Source organism: Protopterus annectens, chromosome 3.part0 (assembly GCF_019279795.1).
Source record: "Protopterus annectens isolate FY-2018-M chromosome 3.part0, PAN1.0, whole genome shotgun sequence".
Classification (NCBI taxonomy): Eukaryota; Metazoa; Chordata; order Ceratodontiformes; family Protopteridae; genus Protopterus; species Protopterus annectens.
In genome coordinates this window covers 1,953,091,096-1,953,111,052 of record NC_056731.1, presented here as the reverse complement: position 1 = coordinate 1,953,111,052, position 19,957 = coordinate 1,953,091,096, and the positions used below count along the sequence as shown (strand labels likewise).

Below are 19,957 nucleotides of genomic sequence, written 5' to 3'. Positions count from 1 at the left end.
TTCAGGCTACTACAGTATTGTAGACAGCAGTAGTTAAGGTCAATCTGCACAACTGCACACACACACACACACACACACACACACACACACACACACACACACACACACACTGCTGTGAGATTACAAGCCCCTACCTATCTATCTATGCAATCTAGAGGACACAGGACTTAGTGCAGGCACCACCGCAGAAGTCTGACTTTTATATTGTTTGAGTGAACTTTATAAAGATAACATCAGTGTGGTGTTGCAGAGAAAATGATGTTCAGAGAAAGGTCTGATATTGATGTGGACTGACCCTGCAGTGTGAAATTAACTCCAGGCTACTATTGTATTATAGACAGTAGTAGTTAAGGTCATATTTCCATAACTCCATAAACACATACACACACAGACACGCACGTTGACTGCTGTGAGATTACAACCCCCTACCCATCTAGCTATGCAGTCTAGAGGAGACAGTACTTAACACAAGTGCCACTGCAAAAATTTGACTTTACACTCTGATAGTTCAGTGTAGATAGGACTAACATCTCATTCTGTGATAGAGAAAATATTACGATGTTGAAGCTTTTGTGCAAATCCATATTTGTTGATATGACAGAGCAAGGTCAATGTTATGATCAATGATACATACATACTGTTGACTTATGTCAGCTATTCTATCATTATTGCATACTATAGAACTGAGAGTGACATGTATCTACCTGTCTTGTATATATGAAACCCACACTTGTGAAACACAGGATGGACAATGACTCATTTATGGGTCATTCGGTTATGATGATGGAATGTAAACTTTAATGAATGATATTAATATTAGCAATGGTATGTGCTTATGTATGGTTAATGTTGACTGTCAGTACCAAGCTATACCTAATGTTCCAGTTCAGTAGGAATAAAAAGTGATGATTTCTGTGCATCAAGGCTGTCTGTGGTTGTATATAATTTGTAAGTGTCAGTTCAGCAGTGCAGATCCAACTATCCAGAATGAAATGGTCAAATAACCACACAGTTTACCACATTTCACATGAGTACATTACACAAAAAGGACATTACAGTGTTGTGGAACATTTTGAGACAGTTTTAAAATCTTTTCGGGATACAAAATTAATGAAGCTAAAACAAAAGCGATAGAGGTAAATTATGTACCCACACACAAATTGGTTCAACAATATACATATTGGGGACATGATAAAATTAAATATTTAGGAGTATGTGTTAAAATATGTCTGTTGTGGCAGCTAAGGATATGTAGGAAGAGACTAAACAAAAGATAATACAAAAATTGAGAAACTGAAAGATCTGTTATATGGATATGGGTAGTAAGATACAAGCAGTTAAAATGTTTTAGTCCCTTAAATCTCATACACAGGTCAAGCATATTTTCAACCAGAGGAGAAGTTCTGGATAGCAATTAATAAAGATCTGAAGGATTTTATCTGGAAAGGGAAGATAGCAAGAGTCAAGTGAAGTAAGCTGATTCTTCCGACAGAACAAGGCTGATTGAAAGTATCCAATTTGAAGGGGTATTTCAGAGCAGCACAGTTAATGCTCCTATACTTAGTACAAGCAGAAAACTATAATTCAAAATGGAGAGGGATGATGATGAAACAGGGGGGAAGCTCAAGAAACAAGGATAAACTTGGATTTTGGATGCAGACCTTTAAGGAGAATAATAATCATACAGAATATTTCATAAAGTAGCAGAAAGTATTCTAAGAACTAAGCCAACACTGGAATGGAGAAAGGAGATTCTGCCAATAGGGATGACTGCAACTATGGATATAGACTATAGGCAATAGAGGGCTGGAATTTATTGGTGAAAACTGGCAAAGGAACCAATGTACAGGGAACAAATGACTAGAGAGGGAAAGGTATTAGAATGCGAAGATGCCAAGAATTTATTTGGACTGCAGGTTAGAGATTGCCTTCCCTATCAATGATAGATATTCATAGTATAGGCAAAGAGAAAGAACTAGGGGGTCCTAAATGAAAGACCAGAACTGGTAGAGTTTTTCTTAGAATCTAAAATAGAAGCTGCTCTTAAAAAATGAATAATTAGTAGACTATGCAAAATATTGCATGATCACTATAAGAACCAGTCAGAGGAAGTTAGAAAAGATTGAGATGAGAGACTGAATAAGCAATTCACAAAGAAGCAATGAGGGGATATATGTCTCCCAAACATGCAACAAAATGTAGAAGATTTAGGATTTTTGCTTGGAAATTTTTATATAGATATTTTTATACTCCAAGTAGACTCCAGAGAATTTTTCCTCAGGTAGACAAAAAATGCTGGAGGTGTGATGGGGAAGAAAGAGGTAATTGGGAACATATTTTTGGAGTGTAATGAGTTGACAGACTTTAAAGATTCCCTGCAGATAACTCTATCAGAGATACTGGGTGAGAAAATTCATGTAACTAGGGGAATTATTTTTTCTGAGCTATGATACAAAATCAGCATTGCCTAGTTATAGTAAGACCTTGCTGAGTCTAATAATGGTGGCTGCTGAAAAGCAGTTACTAGAAAATGGACATCAACGTCTAAACCAGCTGTACTACAGTAGTGAATATAGTAACAGAGATAAAAAAATGGAATTGGGATCGTTAGAAAAGGGTAGGAACAAATTACATAGGAAAAAATGGGAACTGTGGGAACAATATACACGGGGGAGGAATGAGGTTTCAAAGAAGGCATGATTTGAATGAGCTATGTTAATGTTTGGCTGACAATGATTGTCTAGATTGTAAATGATGTATAATGTTTGCAACTAAAATTATAAGTTTCCGAAGAAGGTGAAGAAAATGTTAAGTGGAGGGCCGCAAAATAAAACAGCTTCAGCAATGACAAACAAGTAGAACTCCACAAAGTCAAGTGCTTTAATGAAAAAAAATAACAAAGCTTCCGGATAAAATATCCTTCTTCAGTGTCTTACCACTGGATACAGCAGTTTGAATCTCACACCTGTGTCTTGACATTCCCAGAATAGTGGAATGAATTTCTCTTCTGCCTGGTGATTCTCCACAAACACTCTGCTTCTCCCACTTTTAGTATTTTGTCCTTCTGCTACAGTTTTGTCAGAATCAACTCCTTCTGCAGGTAGCATTGCATCTTTACTATTAAAGGTCTAGGTCGCTTTCTTATAGCTAGGTTTGAAACATACACACAATGTACCCTTTCAACTGACAGCTTCTGCTGTGGAATATCAGTCCAGTTCCTTATTTGTGTTTTCATAAAATGAATGCAGTCTGTTCCCTCCAGCTTCTCTGGTATAACTGAATATTTCAGGTTTTCCCTACATGCTTTGTCCTCTAATTCTATTATTTTTGAAACATCTCTTCCTGAGCAGTTTCATATTCAGCCAGCCTTTTCTTCATTTCAACATCAGATTTTTGCAGCTTTATCATCTCATCTGAATATCGTTTTAAAGTTTCTTCCATTTTCCAGCCTTTTATTGTTTGTGTTGATATACTGTATCAGTGTTTTGTTTATTTTAAATGGGTCTGTATGCAGTTGTCATATATCTTCCTTTAGGTTACTTGACGTTATGACTGAAGGTTGCATTACTTTTTGCTGAACAGATGGAGAACTTTCCCCAGTCACTGTTTCTTCCTCACTTTTTGTGGCTGATTTTTTCCAGGTCTTCTGTGCACTTACTAGCCAATTACTGAAATTTACCCATAAACACAAGTCTACTGAAATAATCTGCTGAGTTTCTGTTTTCACACTGGGAGAGCTAGAAACAAGCTGTTACTTAATCTGCAGCCATCTTGGAAGTCTACTGAAATAATATTTTCTGTCTACTATATATAAGACATGCTTCAACGGAAATCACAAGTTAAGTGGGTGTACAATGAGGTGTAAGGCAAACACTCACTGCATTGTGCAATAACACCTGAAATGCCCTGTAGCATGACATAAACAAGTTGCTCATTTTCAGGTCTTGTGTAGCTGCTGAGCACTACAGCTGATAAAACAGAAGGGGCTTAGAAAGATACATAGGAAACTCATTCACGGGATATATACTTATAAAAACAGGCAGTCTGAGTTTCACCTAATGCTGGATATGAGCCATTCTCAAGTTGATAAATTAAGTTTACAGACTTGGTCATTATCTCTAGACCCCTCCAAGGAAATCCTAATAATTCACACATGTCAAAATCACACATTTGAAGGGACCCTATTTATCCAATAGAAGATGTAGGTTTTATTCTTCAGCAAAGTAAAGGCAGACAGAGAATGCCATAGCATGACATTTACATCCATCAGCATAGTGAATAGTCAGCAGTAAAAAGGGTGAGAGAAGGGGTGAGCATAGAGACAGATACAGAGACACATATGAAAAGGTAGTTATGGGTCCTTAATATACATCTTTATAGTATGTTTGCAGTATTAATCAGTAGTGCTCTGCATCAATAATTGATAGCTGTAGGGATGAAGAAGTTGTTGGACAGGAAAAATGATGATGGTATGGGTAGAATAAGGGTGGTTTAATAATTCCTCCTTGTATTCATGGATGTGTTTGTAAATTAAAATCCTCTCATGACAGGTTTTTACTGTGTAAAAATAAAGATGTATGTCATTAAACATATCAGAGAAGTGTAACATCACAGTAAGAAATAATTTGACATACAACTGGACTTGAACCCTTGATGCTATGGCCAAAAAGCAATCTTCAAACAAGTAATTTATGTCAACATTTCACAGAGAAAGTTGCACTTTGTTACATCCAGTAGTTAAACAACTGTTAGAGTAGCTGTTGCAAAGTATAGCCTTTATTCTGTCTTTCTTCTATATTCTGATAGTGCAGCATGTATAAGTACATTTGCGCGAGGATAACTGGACAACAGATGAACAGTCATTCCCCATCACTCAGCATTGGTGTGTGATGCCAATGTCTGTACAAATGCTGACGCAAAATAATTTAAGACTTTCTTATGGGCCATTTCTGTCTATGTGTGCTGTGTGTGATTCCATTTTTGAATAGATTAAACCTGTGAAAAGGGGGTGATGGGAAAGTAGAGGGGAGGACACAGGGGAAACAACAGAGGAATTTATAAGAAGGTAGTGGGAGAGAACCATAGCTATTCACTTCTTCACAACATAAATGTCAAAGTGCAGTCAAAATTGGATGATTTTGCACTGTCACCACACCATGGGGAGGTGACAACAACAGAATAATGTTGTACAGCCAACCGTACCAAATCAATTATGTCAAGAAGACACAGAGGTGAAGTGGAGGGCTGTGTATGGGTCATTATTTTTTGTGGGTCAGGTGCACACTATTTACTTTTTTCTTTCATAGAGAGGAATATTGGGAAAGGTGCTTAGAAATGTGAGGGTCAGATAGGAATGTTAAGTGAGGAAGCAGGGGCAGACATACAGAGCAAACAAAACAGACAAGGATGGTGATGGACACTAAAGGTTGGGAGACACCATGATCGAGGATAGGTAGGGGGCATCGGAGGCACACCCATGTCAAGCCTGAGAACAGTGAGAATCAAGTCCTCACCCTCAAAACTGTCATCACTGTCCCTTTCTTAGTTTCCTGTGTCAGTGTTCAATATGGTATTGCTTTGGCAATGTGATGAAGTACCTTTTCAACATGGCTGATTCAAGCATAGAGACCACTTTCCATAATACCTTTCACCAGCCCTGTCAACCATTAGTGGGTGACAAAATCACCATCTCTACTAATACTACTCTCAGAAGGTAAAAGTGCATCAGCTGCTGAGGCACAGCTACCTTATGTAGATGGGGCAGATACTACAATGGTTGTGGAGGCAGCACTGACAACTTAGGACCCAGAAGTGCTGGGTCTTGGTGCTGCAACCTGTGGAGGGATGGCGGGCCAATCCACAGCGGTCAGTGTACCTTTCTATGCTGCATATCTGGTTTTCTAAGGAGAAATATATGACAACAAAACATTTTTAAGCCATATAAAATATTCTCACCCACCAAAATAAATTAAGAAAAAAAGGAGTGGGGTGAGATAAAAGAGAAAGGGAGAGAATAAACTCCATGGCATATCACATGAGTATATAATCTCAGAAAATAAACAGTTATGATTATCTAGTCTATACACCTTTGCCACATCTAGGTACGATGGGAAGGTCTTACTGTATCATGAATCAACTGCACTGCTATGATGTCAGAAATACAACTATTTAATTCAGTATTTCTATATTGTATACAATTACAGTAGTTATTAGGTGTACACTGAGACCTGATAAATACATACCCCTTTCCTCAATGAGGCAAGTTAACCTCTCTTGCTGTTCCTCAAGGTTTGCTGCAATGTCTTCAGCAGCTGTTTAAAACAGAAGAAGACAAGAAGAGACATGAAAGCAAATTAAGTAACAGTCTTGGTTGGGTGCTATATTCTGTATCATTTAATACAGACAGATCAGTATACTTACACAACTGTGAGGTCTCAGCAGTCCTAAACTCGTCTTCCCATTGGCTAAGAAGGAACATCTTGTGCTTTTGCAGGTCACTGTAGTGGTGATGACAATTCTCTCCACTGTATTGGACGCCAGTTGGACTAGAGACAGCCTTGGCTACTCTGTTCCAAGCCTCAGTCTTATACCGAGACCCAGTATATTCCCCGTGCAATAGCCTATGGCCATAGTACTTCATGAGGAATGCCACAAAAATCCAGTGCTCCCCTACGTTTAGCACCATCATTTCCCACACCAATCATATCTGCAGAAGTCAACCAGCAATTTGAATTGGCACCAGATTCCAAGCTGTTATTTAAAGGCTAGTGCACAAACATGCACAACCATGCCAACTGCATTTGCACAATGGTAAGCTCACAGAAGCATTTGTAAACAAAGCAGAAAGTATTTTATCAAACAGCAACAAAGGGGTAAAACAGGGCAGTGAGATTTGCCATGTGTGATGCTGATTATATTCACATTTTTTCAGATGTTAATACTGACAGCCTCAATGACTTGGCTTGTTATCCTTGGTGTTTTTGAGATTAAATAGGATGACTTGGCACATATCTTTCTGGAATTACACACTGTAAAAAGATACTTGATCAACGTGGGAATCAAACCTAAGAAAGAAATAATGCATATTTGTCAGTGCTACAGGAGAACTCTTTTTCAACCATGTTTACTACACAAACTGCATCTGGTATGAATGAATATATACTTCAGATAGATGTGTGTGTGTGTGTGTGTGTGTGTGTGTGTGTGTGTGTGTGTGTGTGTGTGTGTGTGTGTGTGTGTGTGTGTGTGTGTGTGCGTGTGTGTGTGTCTTTAAAAAAAGACCTTTGAAATGCATTCTCATGAAAGAGACATTATTACTATTTGTAAACATATGTCAGATGGATAGACTTTCAGGAGCTGATTATTACAGGTTAGGGGTAAGATACATGTATACTTCACTACACATACTCTTCTACACACAGAGTTGGGTTATGTGAGGAGCGAAGATAATTAAGTATTCTGCCCATCATAGATATGCAAGTGCATTTTTAATTAATTATCATAATTATACAGTTTAAACAATTACACACACATTCAACTGTGTTTCATAACTAAATCATTAATGAGATATGCTACTTAGAAAAATGTATTTATCAAAGCATTAATAAAACAGTGTAAGAAATGTCTCTGTGTGGAAGATTTTCAGTCCATATATATCTAGTTAATCAGTGTATATTAATCAGATCAGATAATGGTAGTAGAAGTAGCGAACTTATACTCATCCTAAGTAAAAAAAAAAAACAAATAAAAAATATAGCATTTGAAATATTATACAGAATTACTAAGTATTCATAAGTAATCCAAGCAGGGTAGACAGTCTGTTTCCAGTCAAAAATCCTTTTATTAAGTACACAGACAAGCGATGCAAGTAAAACAAAAATAACAGAATAATAGTTTCCTCGCAAGCTTTCTAACTATATATATATATATATATATATATATATATATATATATATATATATATATATTGTTATCAGGCAAGGGAGTGGTTTATTGTGCTGTAAAACACAATGTATTGGTATACATGTTAAATTCAAATACTTACCCCATTAGTGTGACATTTGAGCTTGTCCTGCCCTACTTAGCTGTTATAGTAATATAACCCTTATGTACTTTAAATAAAATTAATAATGATGTCATACCACTTATTTAACCAGAATATTAAGTCTCTGATTTTATCCAAGACAATATACTACATGGCTGGAAATATATAAACATTAGACCATTTGGTAATCTAAATATATATATATATATATATATATATATATATATATAGATAGATATAGATATATACATATACATTTTGCATGCAAAAAATCCATTGTGCAGATTATATTCTATTTCCATAATCTATTGTTAACAGAGATCACTTTCATCCTTCTAGACTTCTTCAGTTTCTGTATAGAAGAACCCTAAAAACTATCTACAAAAATATTATTGTATATTTGAAATAAAATATGATCTGCACAATGGATTTCCTGCAAATTCCTCTATTATTTCCCTTGTGTCCTCCCCACTGTTTGCCTCCCCTATTTCACCATTTTACCATATACCCCTTTTTTCACACATTTAATCTGATCAAAAAATAGAATCACACACAGCACACATAGCCAGAAATTCCCAATAAGAAAGTCTTCACTTTCTGTCCTCAGCTTTTGTGTGGAGTTTGGCATCATGCACCAATTCTGAGTGATGGTGAATGGTTGTTAATGCCTTATGGCAAACCCTGGTCAGTTGTTGTCGGCACACATGGTAGTCTAGTTCACAATGTTGCTTAAACATGTTGCACTATCATAAAACAGAGTTAAAGTAGAGTGAAGTAAATCATTTGCAACAGTTACTCCAACAGTTATTTGACTATTTGATGCAGCCAAGTGCAACATCCTCTGTGAAGTGCTGACATAAATCAATGGTCTGAAAATTCATTTTTGACTATGGCCTCGAGGGTTTGATTCCAAATGTATGTCACGATATGTCTTGCTGTGATGTTGTACTTTGGTGATGTTTCATGACACGTCTTCATCAGGTTTTCCCTGTCCTACAGCTTCTTGATCCCCAGAACTATCACTTACTGATATAGACCATGACTTTTGAATATTGAGCTTACACCATAAAGATGTCCTTCAATGACCTGTAACATCACCCTTTCATATGTGTCTATATGTCTGCTCTGTTTTCACCCGCTTCTGTTTCACCCTTTTGTACTGTTGACTATTCATTAGGCTGATGGATGTAAATGTCATGTTATAGCATTTTTCAGTCTGCCATCACTTTGCTGAAGACTAAAACCTACATCTTCCATTTTCTGAATGGATTATTACTGTCCCTTCAAAGGTGTGATTTTGACTTGTGTGAAATAGAATCTTTGGTAGGTTATACAGATAATGATCAAGTCTGTAAGCATAATTTATCATCTTGACAGCAGCTTGAATCCAGAATTAGGTGAAACATTTACTGCCTGATTTTATAAGTGTCTTTCCTGTGAATGAGTTAACTATGTATCTGTCTCAACTCCTTCTGTTTGATGTTGTAGTCCTCAGCATTTGTGTGAGATCTGGCAACAAGCAACTGTGGTATATCATGCTAAATGGCATTTCAGGTGTTATTACAAAATGCGATGAGTGTTTGCCTTACACCACATTTAACACCCAGCTAACTTGTGATTTCCCTTTGACGCATGTCTCATATATAGTAGATATAAATGATTATGTCAGTAGTTATTTCTTATGCAATTAGCCCAAGCAATGTATTTCTAATAGTCATTTTTAGGTATTCTTAAAATCAAGATAAAAAGTTATTACAGTAATCACATTCTTACTCTCTTTGTAAAACAATCTGCTTACTGGAGTCACACCCAGCTTCAACTCTGCTTTTCATTTAGTTCATTGAGTTTACACCTTGTCCCCACCTTGTACTAGGTTGACAGATGGATTTTCTCTACTACGTAGTGTCCAGAGTACTGATGACCATGTATCGCTGCCAAGTCTGTTTCTGCTGTAAATGGCAAACCAAATTAAAAATTTTCATTTTTTTCCTTCAGAAGAGAAGTCTGTTTGCTCACAGCATACCATCATGCAAATGGGGAAGACAAACACAACACTTTATTTCTGAAATGAACTTTGAAGCTAACATGGAAAGGTAAAATATAACATGTAGAGCATATGTATACAACATACTAAGAAAAAACAGATCTGCTGTAAGTGTAATCGGAATTAGTTCTGTGATTCTTATTTGTGCAAAGGTTGGCAGGGAGCACCATTGAACACAACTAAACACTGGCACGTCACAGTCAGAGTTCAACATATCAAAGTATAATCATGCACACGCTAAAACTTTGCCAACATTTGCACAAATACTTTTCTCAGCATTATGCTTTAGGAAGAGATTCAGAACAAAAATAACTATTACTACTGGATTATATTACTTCATTACATGAACTCCGTTTAATGTACCCATGTAAAATACAGTGAACTGTGCGGTTTACTGATCACTTCTTTCTGGACAGTTGGGCCTACACTGTAGCACTGACAGTTACAAATGATATACAACCACATACAGCCTTGATGCACATAAATTATCTCCTCAGAGTATAGCCCAAAAACTCTGAACAAACCCACTGAATAAGTAAGGACTAGTTCTTCTACTTGATTATAAGCTGCAAAGATCCAAGAATGAATACATAAAGAATAAGGAATTGTTTAATGCTTGTACTGAAACCTGGAAGTGTATATATATATATATATATATATATATATATATATATATATATATATATATATATATAGGAAACGTTTTATCTCGATTGTCTCTAACTGAGCTTTTCTCCCCGGGCCTCTGCTGGAAATGGACATATATCCAGTCGGACTTCCCGGTCAACAAATGTAAAATAAAGTAAAGTAAATAAATAAAATAAAAATTTCTTATCCCTCCTGCATTGGAACATTAAGTATTGCTTGGTAATGGCAGTCGACATTGTCCATGCAAGAGCATATACCATTGGTAATATCAGTACTATTCATTAAGTTTTGCATCCCATCATCATAACCTGGTGACCCATGAATGATTCATTGTCCATCCTGTCCTTCACAACTGTGTGTATCTCATCTACACAAGACAGGTAGGTACATGTCTCTCTCAGTTCTGCAACATACATGAATGACAGCATAGCTGACATAAGTCAGCAGTATGTATGTATTATTGATCATAACATTGCACTTACTCCCTCATATCAACCAATATGGGTTTGCACAAAACATTCACCATTACAATATCTTCTCTGGTACAGAATGAGAAGCTAGTACTATCTGTACTGCACTGTTACAGTGTAAAAGTCAGACTTCTCTGGTGGTGCTGGTACTGAGTACTGTGTACTCTAGATTGCATAACTAGATAGGTAGGGAGTTCTGATCTCACAGTTTTCAATGTGTGTGCATGTGTATGGAGTTGTGTAACTATGACCTTAACAGTTGCTGGCATCAATGAAATACTAGCCTGGAATTAATTTTACAGTGCAAGTGAGTCTACAACAATGTCAGGCCCTTTTGCAACATGATCTTCTCTGCAGCACAACACTGATGTCATCATGTATAAAGTGCCATATCACACTATAAATGTCAGACTTCTGCAGTGGAAATTGTGTTAAGTGCTGTAATCTCTAGATTGTGTAAATACATGGGTAATGTGTTATAATCACTCAGCAGTCAAATTTGTGTATAGAGTAATGTAAATGTGACTTTAACTACTGCCGGTCTCCATAAAGTAGTAGCTAGTAGCCCTGAGAAACTATTCAAGTGAAAGGTGAGCCCACATCAATGTCAGACCCTTCTCCCAACATCATCATCTCTGTAACTCAGTGCTGATACCATTGTCTTTAAAGTGCACTCTCACAATATAAAGTGCACTCTCACATTATAGAAGTCAGACTTCTACAGTGGCACTTTCATTAAGTACTGTGCTCTCTAGATTGTATAACTTCATAGGCAGAGTGTTCTAATCTCGGAACAATGAACTTGTGTGTGTAATGGTGGGTCCATAGCATTACTGGAAAATTAATTCATCAGCGGTGCTCTTTTCATTCCCACTCATGAGAAACATTTACATTGTCAGATCAATCCCACACCCCCTCTTCACTCTGTCCGCAAATGCATATTATCTGCTACACAATGATAAGGTCATCATTTCAATAATGTACTCTCACAACTTTAAAGTCAGACCTCTCCTGTGGTGCATGCATGTAATACAGTTGTCTGTAGATAGTGCCAGTTGATAGCTTTGTGTGTGTGTGTGTGTGTGTGTGTGTGTGTGTGTGTGTGTGTGTGTGTGTGTGTGTGTGTGTGTGTGTGTGTGTGTGTGTGAATGTAAATGGATGCTGGAGTGTCTTACGTTATAAAAGAGACAAAAGAATACAACCTGAGGGGAATTTATTACTAGTAGTGTGCAAAGGACTTTTTTGATAGGCTTAGCTACAGCAACAGTGAGACAAAAGGCTTCAGAACAGCCCATAGCAGTTGGGTTTCAGACACATTCATAGTGAAGTAATAAAAGAGACAAAAGCATACAGTGCTGAGGGGGCTTGAACCCACAAACTGCATCTCTCCTAGTATGCAGAGCACTTCATTTACAAGCTAAGCTACAGCATCAGTGAAATAAAAAGTTTCAAGGAAACACACACAAGTGTCACACATTGGCAAAAGGAAAGAATAAGAGAGTTAATGATGACTCCTCAAGACACTACCTGTAGGGTCTAATCTATTATCCACAGGCTTTGTTGGCATTGTAATACTTTGCAAGGGCAAGTACTCAAATCTTGACAGATTTACCCTAGGTTGAATTTAACAATTACCAAGCAATGACACTCAGCTCATGTGCCTGCCAAGGCCAATATACGTAGTGCATGATAGTGGTTGTACTTCGTAGCTGGATATATGAAACATGGCAGACTAGCATCTTGCTATTCGATGAACAGTGTCAGTGCTCGACAGTTGCGTATGAGGTTTCATGTTGTTCTTCATGTCATAGTGACGAATGGGATGGAGTGTTCACAGCTGCAATTTCTGACAGCTGCAACCCAATGGGAAATTACTCATCATATCAGCTACCATCACCACTGGGCCTGTCTCAGATGGTGAACTCAATGCTGGACAGGGACGCATCTCATTGATTCTCCAGAAAAGGTTCTTTATCTGGCTGATTTGGGCCTAAAACCTCCTGATGATAATCTGCCCTGTAATGCCTGCCAAATGCCAGTGGGAGACAAAGGTGTCACCTCCACTAGCGCTGCTCCCAGGGGCACATCTTTCCCAGCATCTAGTGCAGGGCTACTCAAACCGTGTGGTGCATGTATGGCAGGAGGTATAGAAGTGACTGTAGTAGTCTGGGACCCAGATGTGCTGGGTGCTTCTGGTGGTGATTGTGGTGCTGCTGCTACCACCTGTGGGGGGCCACCAGGTCATGCCATAAGGATAGGGTGCAGGTCTTGATGCTGCTACAGAATATATTAAAATAAATGGAGTCGCACCTAATGCATATAAATTAGCAGCAAACAATCCTATCATTCTGACTCACTTAACCAAGTATTTGGTAGTATGCATGTACAAGCATACAAATAACATTCAAAAGTCACACTGCTGCCTTTGGCCTGTGGCAGTAATAACAGAAGTGACAATGATTTATAAAAGGTATACTGTTTGAAAATGAATCTCAGCAACTGTTAATATTAAAAGCTTTACATTTTTCTGCAAGTATACTCACCCTAGCACTCTCTTAAGTGCTCAAATCTCCTCATGTGCAGCTCTCTGTTTACTTCAGTGTCTTTAAGAGCACTGTGTAATATCTGTGAATGATGTGCAGTGACAGGTTATATGTGTATATAAGATAGGTTCTCATGAAGATGGTGGAGGTCTTAGTTTCTCCCAGAGGCAGGAACACTTCAACAGAGTCCCACAGTGCAATGCAGTGTTGGATATTGAGGCAAAACTGGACCAGCCACAGAGACAATTGACTGCAGATACTCCAGGAATGTAGACATATTTCTGTGTAAGAATATTATCTGATGTCAATTTTCATTCTGTCCTCAATTGATGTGTTCAGATCCGATCCGTCAGATCTGACTCAGCCATTGCTAAAGGTTGTGACAACCAGGAATTCTCAAGCGTCTCCCTTACCCACAATGCACCAACCCCAATTACCTCAGATCTTGTTTGCCACTCCATTGAAAAGATGTGGTCTACGGCTACTCTCAAGGTTCCTAGAGATAAGTGACAGTTATTTTTCTTATATTCCTTTTTCCTTACTGGTTACTATCTATATTATCTTAAACCTTACCCTACTTCCATTTTTATCCATTTAATAACCCCTGTCTAATTTTCTTCCCTCATTTTTGTACTTGTGTACTCTCCAGATACTATCATTAGTATCACTTCCTCTATCTAGGTAGTTCTTACCATTGCTGGTATTTTTCCCTTTTTTCCTTCTGCTTGGTATAAAAAAATATCTTTCTCCTTTTTGTGTTTAGATCCTTGTCTAAAATCTCTAAACATGGCAGAAAAGCCAGCAGGATTTAAAAAAAATGCCTCTGTCTGATGACCACACTTTGTGTTTACTGTCTGGGCCTTCCTCATCTACAGGAAGACTGTTCAATATATCACAGTTTCAATGCACCCACATTGGATTAGTGGAAAGAAAAAGTGAATATTTATTAAAAGACCTCCCCTCCTCTTTCAGAAAAGCTATTTCAGAAGTACTTTTACTAAGTCGAGGAAATCCTCATCTCCAAAGCTTCTTCTTCATCCTCCTCAGATACTTGAAGGAAAATATCAACAAAAGATCCGGCCTCAACCCCAGATACAAAGAAACCAAAAATTATGGATCCTACCTTGACTACAGATCTGAAGTTGAAAAAAAATCATCTTATTTGACCACTTTGGATCGGAATGCTCACAAACAGGATCCGACAAGCTCTAAGTCGTTGGAGTCTGTAATTAAATCAGACATCACCATCCTTGGCTTTTAAGCCCTTGCCTAGAGTAATGTACTCTCCCTCCCTAGATCCTGTCCCAGACAGAGTACCTTTGCCCTTTTAGGAGTGCCCCAAATCTCCATCAACTCTTTCTGCTAGTTCTTCTAGAAGCCTGACTAAAGAAGATCTGGAAAGATTGATGAGGAACATCCTGTAAGTGCAGGGACAGATTGGGATTTCCTTAGCTCCTACCCCTCTGGGTCAGGAGATGTGGATGTCTTCAACTCCCCCGTTGCAGGTTCCTCCTCTGATTACAGCTGTAGCATTAGAGTCTCTGGATTTGAGTTGTCCAGATCTATCAGTTTCAGATCTGAGGATAATCTTATCTTCGGGTCCGAAATTATCCATGAGAGCTTCGATCCCACCGGATCCAGAGAACCCTCGGACCCATAGCCTGTTGGGTCACAGGTGTTGCATTCGACTTCAAGATTTTCAAAGCCATCTCTACACCTTGGAGCTTTGGAACTGGACAGCTCAGCTCTGGCTTCCACCTCTGAGACTTTGCCCTTGCAGTAGGAGAGGGCTATGATCCAGAAGCATGTCATCTCTGGTCCAATATCCTCTTCTTCTCCAGGCTACTCTACCTTTGAGGCTCAAAGAGGGTCTTTTCTGCTCAAGCAATTCTGATGGAACCTTCCCTCTTGGATCTAAAGTCTTCCACCATGATGACCCTGCACTTAGAGCCTCACCATCTAATTTTACTGGGACAGCCAGTACAGAAGACCCAGTTTCCCTCACAGGAAATTATTTCCTCTTCTGATACCTCTCCAGAGTATCCCACTGAGGAAGCCCCCAGAAAGCAGACATGCAAGAGGATGCACATTGACTCCACAGAAGAGTCCATTACCAATGATGCAGATTTCAATGAGGGTGAAGGGTCCCCATGGTCACCTCCTGAAGATGTCTCCATTTGGAGACATCCTGGAAATCCTTAAGCAGAGAGGTGGCTGTATGCCCAATAACCTGATGTCTGTGGAATCTGTTCTCCTGGAGGCTTTTGTTTCTGCACCCTCTACCTCCTAGGTTACTCCGCCCACTGATGAGCTCATTGATTTGATCTCACAGTGGGCATGGAAGGATCCAAACACCATAGAATAGAACCCATTCCTTGGAGACCAAGCAGCATAATAGCATCACCCATGGACAGACAGTTCTGGAGTAGGGGAGTTCCTGTTGATGCCATGGTCATTGCATGGCCACCAAGAAGGAACTAGCTGAAGAAAGTTCCACTGTCCATCCTCCCAACAGGGAGTCACAGGCGATGGACAGATTTGAGAAGCATGTATATGCCTCATACACTTTTGCACTGAGGTCTCTTAACTACTTGGCACATTTTACCAGATTACAGAGGGATTTGATTAAGGAATTATCAAATACCCTCTCAAATGCTGTTTCTGAGGAAGTTCATACCCCTGTAACTTTCCAGCTGACTACTCTTCAGTCCATATCTAATTCATCCAGGAGGTTGATCTCAAACATAGCAGAGGGAACCTCAAGGGCAGTGCAGCAGGTTCAGGTATTTCCATAAGAACACATGCCTGGATGTGCCTTTGTGAGTTTGCAGAGCTATTCAAGTCCTCTTTCGGCAATGCCCCTTTTGCTGAAACATCTTTATTTGGCCCCAAGGTAAAGTATGCTTTATCCAGGTGTGAGAAGGATAGAAAGACCCTGTCTACTGTGAGTGTGCATTTTTCAACCCCTCAATGAACCTTTTCCAGGAATCAATGAGGTGGTTAGAAAATGTGGTTTAAAAAGTCTCAGGGTCCTTTCCAGGGCACACATGGAAGAGGTTCCCCCAAAGGCAGACTAAGGAACTGTAATGGATGTCACCACCCATGCGGCAGAGGTGGCCCACAGAACTCAGGTTCCAGAGAATCATTCTTTGACAAACCCGACTAGTGCTGCTAAAAGGAGGCCTGATTGCCCACTTCTGGAGGCAGTCGGAGGACGATTATCCCTGTACCAGAGAGCTTGGCTAGATATAACAAAAGATACTTGGATGCAGAGAATCATTTCCAGAGGATATATAATACCCTTTTCCCTTCCATCTACAATCTCAAAAAGAAATCCCCGATGTTCCACCCAGTCAGAGGGAATAAGCAGCAATTCAAATACAAAAGCTTCTAGAAAAAGTCATCCAACAGGTCAGGTCCCACCAGACCAGATAGAATCCAGAACTTACTCAATATTATTTTTAGTGCCAAAGAAAACAGGAGACTGGAGACCATTTATGGATCTCACCAAACTAAACAAGACAATTCAAAGAACCAACTTTCAGATGGTCATTCAGTCTATTCTTGTCTTTTTGTTCAAGAATGACTGGATGTGCTCGCTAGACCTTCAGGACACATGCTGTCATATAAAGATGAGCATATGATCCAGAAGGTATTTATGCTTCTGGCTGAGAGCCAATCATTACCAGTTCAGAGTACTGCCCTTTGGACTCACCACAGTACCCAGGGTGTTTACCAAATGCATGACACTAGTAGCAGCTCATCTTAGACTGCAGGGATTCCAAGTGTTTCCATACTTAGGCGACTGACTCATATCCACTCCGACCAGGCATCAACTCATATTGGCAAAGAAAACTAAAGATGTCGGTGCCGGCAGACCTTGCACCATGGACCCAATACTCCCCTTCTGTAGATCCATTCCTGGGTCAGGTATATAGGCCGTTCATTGAATGCCCTGACTCTCCATCCAGAGTATCCACTAGATCCACCAAGAGCCTGTCTGAACATGACGTGGTGCATCTTGTGGACCAGCTGTTGTTAGCCAGGGGGATACCCACACTTTCTAAGACCCTTCCACCTGCATGACTTGGGTTGGTTTTTCCACTGATTTCATATTACACTCCTCCTTTGCCCATTTCGGTTCCAAGGCCTTCTGCTCCGACATTCTTCTCAGAACCGATCACCTCGGCACCTACAGTGCATCTCACTTCAGCTCTGAGTTTGTCCTTTTAGTCTTCTGTTCTGCGGAACTGGTCCATGCTTCGGTCCGGGGCACAGAGCTGTCTTTTTCCTTGGTTCCATCCTCGGTGCCGATAGCCATGTCTGCACCGATCTTGCTCGAGGCTGCATTCGTGGGGGCGGGTTCATCAGAGTGGGGTGTGACCCCAGTCCCAAGGTTACCTTTCCCAGTTCTGGGGTCCCATCCCTCTTCAGGCAGACCTGCTTTCCACCCGATGGAGAGGGCTATCTCTTCTGGAAGCACTCCTTTAATGTCAGAACCCCAGTTTTTGCCCAGTGAGCTACAGCTGCCACAGACCACCCCCCAGGACACTGGGCAGAGAGGCCACAGGACACCCCTGTTCAGGGTGCCTGCTCTTCTGAGTCCTTCTCAGAGACTCCCGCTGAGGAGCCCCCTCGGAAGAAGATGTGCAAGAGGAAGCACATGGACTCACCTAAGGAGTCCTTAACAGAAGACACGGATTATGATGATGGTGAAGGGTCCCCTCGGTCACCTCTTGATGATGTTTCCTTCTGAGACATCCTGGAAATGCTAAAGCAGAGAGGTGACTGGAAGCCCTCCAACCCTTCATCTGAGGAGTCCATGTTCCTGCAGGCTTTTCACACCCGGCCTTCTACCTCTTGGGTGACCTAACCTGCCAACGAGCTGATCCAGCTCATTGTGCAGTGCACTTGGAAGAACCCTAATTCCATTGAGGTGATCCCTCGGAGACCAGACAAAATTCTTTCCCCTCCAAAGGTGAACCCGCATTGGTCCAAAGGGTTACCAGTCAATGCTATGGTGGTGGTGGTGGCGGCCATGAAAAAGAACTTGGCTGAGGAAAGTCCCGCTGTCCACCTGCCCAACAGGGAGCCCCCGACGGTGGACAGACTTGCGAAGCGAGTTTTTGCATCAGGGACCTTTGCCATACTGTCCCTGAACTATATGGCACATTTTACTAGGCTCCAGAGGGACTTGATCTTTGAACTCTCTGGGACGCTCACAGGACAGTTGTCTGACGAGGTCAGGGACAAAGTGGCCTTGCAGCTCGCAACCCTTGAATCGATATCTAACTCATTCATGAGGTTGCTCTCACATGTGACTGAAGGGGTGGCTAGAGCAGTGGGTTCGGGCATTGTCATGAGACGTCATGCCTGGATGCACATTTGTGACCTCATGGACTCCTTCAAGTCTTCCTTTTTGAATGCTACCATCGAAGTATCATCCCTTTTTGGCTCCAAAGTGAAGGACACGCTAGCCAGGTGTGAGCAATATGGAAAGACCCTGTCTGCAGAAGGCCTATGATTTTCAAATCCTCAATGTAACTTCTCCAGGAATCAGAGAAGTGGGAAAATGTGGCACAAGAAATCTCAGGGTCCTTTCCATGCCACACGTGGTGATGATACCCCCAGGGACAGAGGGGGTAACAATTCCAGAAGACACCCCTATAGAGGCAGAGGGTTCCTTGTAAACAAGGCTCCAGGGATTCCTTCTCTGGACAGCCTTACCAGTGCTCCTATGAAGCAGCCCCATTGCTTACCTCTGGAAGCAGTTGGGGGTCATTTCTCTCTGCACCAAGCTGCCTGGCATTCTATTACCACCGATCATTGGGTGCAGAGTATCATCACCAGAGGTTACACCATCCCTGTTTCTTTTCAACCAAATCTTCCAAGGAAGCTTCCCAACATTCCACCTAGTCAAAGGGAAGAAGCAGCTTCAGAGATAATAAAGCTGTCTCAAAAAATAGTCATCCAACCAATCCACCAGACCAACATGGATCTGGATTTTACTCAAGATTCTTTTTGGTGCCGAAAATGACAGGGGACTAGAGACCCATTTTGGATCTCAGCAGCTTAAACAAGTCTGTCACCCAAACCAAATTCCGGATGGTCACAGTTCAGTCCATTCTCTCCTTTTTAAGAGAAGGCGATTGGATGTGCTTGATAGATCTCCAGGATGCGCATTACCACATCAAGATGGACAAACACT

General features: G+C 40.2%; 1 protein-coding gene across 1 annotated transcript in view; it reads left to right on the top strand.

The window, feature by feature from the left end:
- Positions 1 to 19,957, top strand: part of KIF9 (kinesin family member 9) — a 1,986,094-nt gene that overhangs the window by 1,436,261 nt on the left and 529,876 nt on the right. The gene's annotated exons all lie outside the window — the stretch shown is intronic.